The sequence below is a fragment of the Propithecus coquereli genome, unplaced genomic scaffold, assembly GCF_000956105.1.
Source record: "Propithecus coquereli isolate 6110/MARCELLA unplaced genomic scaffold, Pcoq_1.0 Scaffold420, whole genome shotgun sequence".
NCBI lineage: Eukaryota > Metazoa > Chordata > Mammalia > Primates > Indriidae > Propithecus > Propithecus coquereli.
In genome coordinates, this window is record NW_012149953.1 from 215765 (window position 1) to 223111 (window position 7347).

A 7347-nucleotide genomic window follows, 5' to 3' on the forward strand; every position below is an offset into this window, starting at 1 on the left:
TAAGACTTAAGAGAAGATTGTAGCATTCACATTAGTTGAATATTTGCTGAATGAGTTTATTTTCCATCTACTTATCTATCTATCTTTCAAGAATCAGAAAATACTGATTGCATCCTTCCTTTCCTTCATGTTGAGACCAAAGTTCTTGTTTTTTTCATTTTCCAATTTAGAGCTTGAACCCTTGACTAGGTTAGTATTTATCTCTAGAACTTTTCTAGATTTTTATTGACATAACTTTCTTAAATTGCAGACCCCTGGCTTGCACAGATCATTTAGAATATAGTAGAACATTGTTTTCTTATAAGGATAAAAAAATGTTTGGTAAATTTTTCCCAGGATAATTATTATGGTTTAGTAGTAGTGTCTGAGAACTTTATAAAAGTTGATTCTATCTTATTTTTACCTTAATCAGCCATGTTTACTTAGGAAAGTCTCTGAAACACTTTGACCTTTATCTCATCAGAAAAATAAACTAAATTAAATTGATATGCCTTTCACAGCTAAAAGTTTTCAATGCTGTAATATACTTTAGATAAAATTGACAGATAATTGTCCTTCAAATTGTGAACCATGAAAAAATTGTCACCATATTAAGCCTTAAATTTAGTTGTCATTTACTATGGGCAAAAGGCCTGAATAGACCTCACCAAAGAAGATGTATGGATTGCAAGAAAGCATACTGAAAGACATTCCATATCTTACATCATTAAGAAACTGCAAATAAAGCAACAATAAGCTACCACATCTATTAGAATGGCCAAAATCCAAAACACTGAAAACATCAAATGTTGGCATGGATGTGGAACGACAAGAATTCTCATTTCCTGCTAGTGGGAATATAAGTGGTACAGCTACTTTAGAAGAAAATTTGGCAATTTCTCACAAAACAAAATATACTCTTACCATTTGGTCCAGCAATTGCAATCCTTGGCACTTATCCAAATGAATTGAACACTTATGTTTTATGTCCACACAAAATCCTGCACTTGGATGCTTATGGAAGCTTTATTTATAATTGCCAAGACTTGGAAGCAACTGAGCTGTCCTTCAAATAGGAGAATGGTTTAAATGAGGGTGGTACAATGAAATATTATTCAGTAATAAAAATAAAGGAACTTTTCAAACCATGAAACTACATGGAGGAAATGCTTATTACTTAAATGAATATTATAAAGTGAAAGAAGCAAATCTGAAAAGTCTATATACTGTATGATTCCACCTGCATGACATTCTGGAAAAGTCAAAAGTATGGGGAACATAAAAATATCAGTGATCATCAGGGGTTGGAAGGAGAAGCGATGAATAAGCAGAGCACAGAGAATTTTTAGGGCAGTAAAACTACTCTGTATGATACTACAGTGTTGGACACATGACATTATGCCTTTGTCAAAACCCATAAAATATACAACACCAAAAGTGGACAATGATGTGTCAATGTATGTTCAAAGTTGTGGCAAATGTACCCTGGGTACATGTAGCAAATGTACCCTGTGGTACTGAGTGTTGATAGTAGGAGAGGTTGTGTGTGGGAGATAGGGGCATGTGGGAATTCTCTGTACTTTCTGCTTAATTTTCCTGTGACCCTAAAATTGCTTTAAAATAAAATTTATTAATAAAAAGGTCAATAACACTTGATTGTTAAGTCTAAAATTGTATAAAAGTAAGCATGTCTGGTGCTGATTATGTTGTAAGGACACTGGGATGTGTATGCACTATTTTTTGGAGTATAAATTTGTGCATTATTTCTGGCAGTCCATTTGTTAAATAACAACGATGAGCATTTTAGAGTGACTACTCTTTTCCACGAACTGATATAGGTTCTTTAAATACATTAAATGTTTTAATAACTTAAAATCATTCTGAAATAAGTAATATAATTATTCCCATTTTATAGATGAGCAAGTGGAAACATAGGATGATTAAGTAACTTGCCTTAGGTTATAGAGTTAAGTGTTAAATCCAGTTTCGGTCCAAGAGGTTTGACTGTAAAGTCTATGCTCTAAACATTTAATTATAAATTGATTCAAATATAAATAATAAAAGTATAAAATGTGCTTGTCATTCGAACTAGCAATCCTTAAGGAGACAGAGAATTACGTGAAAACAAATGTACAAATACGGTCATGAAGTATCTTTTAGAAGAGGAAGCTATTGGTAGCAACCTAATTGAGTCACAAAAGGAAATGGTTAAAAAAGAAATGACTGCAGATCAGCCATCTCACGAAGAACTTTGGCTGCAGGATGTTCCACCTCCAGTAATTCCAGGTTGGTTGCACCATCGTTAGTAATGGTTACATCACCAATATCATCCACCGACATTTTATCCAAGCCAACTGGACCAGGAGAACTTTTCACGATATTAGCAATAGAAGCTGCAACCATAACGTTCTGGGAGCGGATTGCCTCCCCAGTGACGTGGTCCCCGAACACGGACAAAGGCCCCTCCATCTTCGCGGCAAGGTATACATCGAATTTTACTCTCTGCGGGCAGCCACTGTCTCGGTGCCTCAAGCAGAATAGGTGGTACAGGAGAGAATTTGTGATGATGAACTGATCTTAATCAAAAACACCAAAGCTAGTACGTCTGCATCAATTATCTTACATGGGGCAAACGATTTCATGTGTGATGAAATGGAGGGCTCTTTACATGTTGCTCTTTGTGTAGTGAAGAGAGTTTTGGAGTCAAAATCCGTGGTTCCAGGTGGGGGTGCTGTAGAAGACGCCCTTTCCATATACTTTGAAAACTATGCGACCAGCGTGGGGTCTCGGGAACAGCTTGCTGTTGCCCAGTTTGCAAGATCTCTTCTTGTTATTCCTAATACACTGACAGTTAATGCTGCCCAGGACTCCACAGATCTGGTTGCAAAACTAAGAGCTTTTCGTAATGAGGCTCAAGTTAACCCAGAACGTAAAAATCTAAAATGGATTGATCTTGAATTGATCAACGGTAAACCTTGAGACAACAAACAAGCTGGAGTGTTTGAACCAACCATAGTTAAAGTTAGAGTTTGAAATTTGCTACAGAAGCTTCAATTATCATTCTGCCAATTGATGATCTTATTAAGTTACATCCAGAAAGCAAAGATGATAAACATGGAGGTTATGAAGATGCTCTTCACTCTGGTCCCTTGATTACTAATCTGATTTGTTTTATTTATAACAATGTTAGATGCAATTGTCTTGCACCTTGAGTATTACACATTAAAGTACAGCAAGCTGCCAAAAAAAAAAAAAAGAAATGACTGTATAGTCTTGAAATAAAATGCTAAAGAGATATTAAATGTCATTCTATGATAGTTAAGGATATATAGACATATTTATGATAGGCTTTTAAGAGAAAATAGTAGGTTACTGCCCAATTGGTACAGTATGGGCCTGATTTTTTATGTGTCTACTCCTAAATGTTAATTGTGATAATCCTAGCAAGCTAGAAATTTAGTATTTTTTAAAAAGGTAGTGATGTTTTTGAAATTCTTAGACATTTATTGCTTTTGTATCAGAATAAGATATTAATTGAAAATTTTTAATAAAGGAAGCAGATGTCTTCCAACTTTTGGCAAGAATACCCAAGAAAAAAACTAATGTATATTAGCTCATAGTTATGTCCTTTTTCAATGAATTTTTAAACAGATTGACAAAGTAGAGGAAAGAGACACATCATAGCCAAGTAAAACAAAACAAATTACTCTTGTCTATTCAATTCAAACTCTGAGCACAATGTGATAGAGAGCTGATCATGGTCTGTTTCATTTCTTTAATGATACTTTACCTACCAGATGGTGAGTTTCCAATGAGGGTTTGGGATACATAATACGCAAACTTCACTTTGAATAGAAGTAATGTGGGGAAGCAAAGTGAATAAAGAAAAATATTGCCGGTTCCATTTTATACTTCTGGAAAAAACTTTGGATTCTTGATTGATACATTATTGACTTTAGTGATAACTATGGATCAAAATATTTTTTTTTCAAAATCAGAAGTAAATTGCAAAAATGATTTGTAAAGGCTGAAGAAATGTTTCTATAGCAACTTCTTATTATATGTGAAATTGTTAGTACCACTAGAACATACCAGAAATGGGTTAGAAATAGCCTATGCAATTAAAAATTGTGGACTTTTTTGCACTTTAGGGTTAATGCATTACAGATATTTTATTACATTAGAATGTTAAAAAGAAGAAAAGCATAAACCATTTTGTTATAATTCTGAAACATAACTGTCTACATAAAAGATTTGTTTAAACTTTAATTTTGTAAGTGCAATGGGATAATGTCTTGCAAATAAATTTTATTGAATGAACGAATAAATAAATTGGGGAAGGTTAAACATGAAACCCAATTTAAAGTCTAATGATTTATTTTTGTATTCATGGTTGTATATAGCAAGCTACAAGGGAAAACAAATAAATACTGAATCAATTTTAAGTTTCCCTATTGCTTTTGCTACTATGGTCAGAGACTATTTAATGCTCAGTTTCTACCCTACTCTGTGTGCTCCCTTGGTCTTTGTCCAATTCTATCTTCTGATACTATCTCCCTCTTGCTTCAGGGTCCTATTACTAGGCCATAGTCCTTGTTTGTGTGAGCTCTTAGAGTCCATCTTGATCACTGAGCCTACATTAAAATGCACAGTATGCATGTCTTCTCTCAGTATTCTCTGCACAGTATGGCCTGTGGCTGGGTGATGCTGCAGACCCCTACCTTCCTTACCTGGATGGTCATTACCTCTATATATATGAACACCTTAGGCTAGATATTCTTTCTGCAGCATCAGTGCTATCTCTGACCAGTTTTGATAATGAGAGGGGTATTTCAATCACTCTTTGAGAGTGCCCCTGTTTGTTTGTTCAACAAATTTATATTAAGTGTGTGTTAGGTTGTAGTGAAGAAAATAGATGTTCTCTGCATTCAAAGAGATTAAAATCTAGTGAATAATAAAGAAATAAGCATATGATGAGTTCTTTTGTAATGTGCTATAAAGAACAAAAGTCACAATGGTAGAGAAGGAAACATGATACCTATTTAAATAAAATAGTGAGGGAAGGTTTTGATCAGAAAGAATTTTAAATTGAGGCCTGAAGGATAAACAGACAACCATGAAAAATGCAGGACAGCTGAGACAGAAGAAATTGCATGTGCAAAGGCCCTGAGGTGGGAAACAGCTTGGCATATACATTGGAGGGACAGAATAGAAGCTGGGATCCTGAGTAATAGTGGACAAGGGCAAAAGTGGAACACAATAAGGTAGGAGGGCTAGGGATATAAAAAATTCATACCAAGCATTTAGGATTTGATTTGGAATGTGAAGAGAGGCATGGGGAGAATTGGGCAGAAAAATGATATAAACAGATGTAAATTTGTAAAAGACTATTCTGTGGCATTGTGAAACATGAATTGGAGGAGAGTGGGGAGATCAGTATGGAGGTTACTTTAATACTACAGGTGAGCAGCATTAATGAATTGGAAGGGGACACAAAGTAGAGACAGAGTAGTAGATTCAAAAATTTTAAAGCAGAATTATAAAGCTTTCTGAGAGACTGGATGTAAGGATAATGAAAAGGAGATACAATGATTAAAAATAAGCAAAGTCATAAAATGTAACCAAAATGTTTGTACCCTCATAATATCCTGAAATAAAAATAAAAAAAAAAAAAGAATAACAGCAAGCTGGTTAGATGACACAGTTGTTTACTGAGAGGGAGAAAAGAGATAAAAATCCAGTGTTAGAGATACTTTTTAAAAATGTATTTTGAGATGATTTTAATACATCTAAATGGTAATATCCAATAGAAAGTTGTTACAGATGGTATTTAAAATCCTGGGACTAGCTAAGACTGTCTAAGGGTACACTATAGGCAGAAAAGAGGGCATATACCTTAATGTAGCAAAATATCAGCATTTATTAATAATTAGCTGAGTGAAGAAGAAGGAGCTTATGAAGAAGAACAAAATCAAAAGCTAGAGATGAGAAAGGAAAATGAGAAAAATGTGATATCCCAGAAATCCAGAGAATATGGAGATTTGAGAAGGAATGGAGAGTTAATTACACATAGGTAAGAAGTGGAGTAATAAGAAGGCTGAAAAGTATCTCTGGGATTTGACAACAATCATGTTGTGTGATAGTTGTAATTTTATACAAATGCTATTAATACAAGGAAAAATTGCATTGAAATGTAATGCAAAGTTTGGAAGCAACCAAGATAGCCTATAGGTGAATGGATATGTAAACTGCAGTATATTCAGACAATGGGATATTATTCAGTGCTAAAAAGCAATGAGCTATTAAGCCATGAAAAGACATGCGGGAAGCTTAAATGCAAGTGAAAGAAGCCAATCTAAAAAGGCTACATACTGTATGATTACAACTATATGACATTCTGTAAAAAAAAAAAAAAAAAAAAAAAAGCAGAAGTATGGGAAAAGTAAAAAGATCAATGGTTGCCAGGGGTTAAGGACAAAGGAGGGATGAACAGGTGGGTGGGGAAAGATCGCCAGCCCCACCCTAGCCCCCAGCGCCCACTGGTGGCCCGGCCCAGCCATGATCAAGGCGATTCTCATCTTCAGCAACCAGGGGAAGCCGTGGCTTTCGAAGTTCTACCAGCCCTACAGTGAAGATACACAACAGCAAATCATCGGGGAGACTTTCCATTTGGTATCTAAGAGAGATGAAAATGTTTGTAATTTCCTAGAAGGAGGATTATTAATTGGAAGATCTGACAACAAACTGATATATAGACATTATGCCACGTTATATTTTGTCTTCTATGTGGATTCTTCAGAAAGTGAACTTGGCATTTTCGATCTAATTCAAGTATTCGTGGAAACACTAGACAAATGTTTTGAAAATGTGTGTGAACTGGATTTGATTTTTCATGTAGACAAGGTTCACAATATTCTTGTAGAAATGGTGATGGGGGGAATGGTATTGGAGACCAACATGAATGAAATCGTTACGCAAATTGATACACAAAATAAATTGGAGAAATCTGAGGCTGGCTTAGCGGGAGCTCCAGCCCGTGCTGTATCAGCTGTAAAGAATATGAATCTTCCTGGGATCCCAAGAAATATTAACATTGGTGACAGCAGTATAAAAGTGCCACATCTGCCCTCTTTTAAATAAAAAATTAAAAAGGCCACTCCCAGGTAAAATCCAGGGGGAAAAGTCATCTAAGTTTACCATGCAGTTGTTTACCAAAAATAGAGGAGGAGAGTCTTAACTTTTGCTCTTGGATTTAAGTCAAGGTACTGTATAGAAATTGTGTAAAATCAGTATGGAAGTTCAGTGTTGCTTTTCTTGCTCAGTGATTTTAAAGAAATTGAGTAGTTCCTGTGTGATTTTTTTTTTTTT

At 34.9% G+C, this 7347-nt stretch overlaps 2 pseudogenes; both read left to right on the forward strand.

Moving 5' to 3' along the window:
- Window positions 1-2123: 2123 nt before the first annotated feature.
- On the forward strand, window positions 2124-3191 carry LOC105817722 (annotated as a pseudogene).
- A 3346-nt stretch (window positions 3192-6537) lies between these two features.
- Window positions 6538-7119, forward strand: LOC105817724 (annotated as a pseudogene).
- The last annotated feature ends 228 nt before the right edge of the window (window positions 7120-7347 follow it).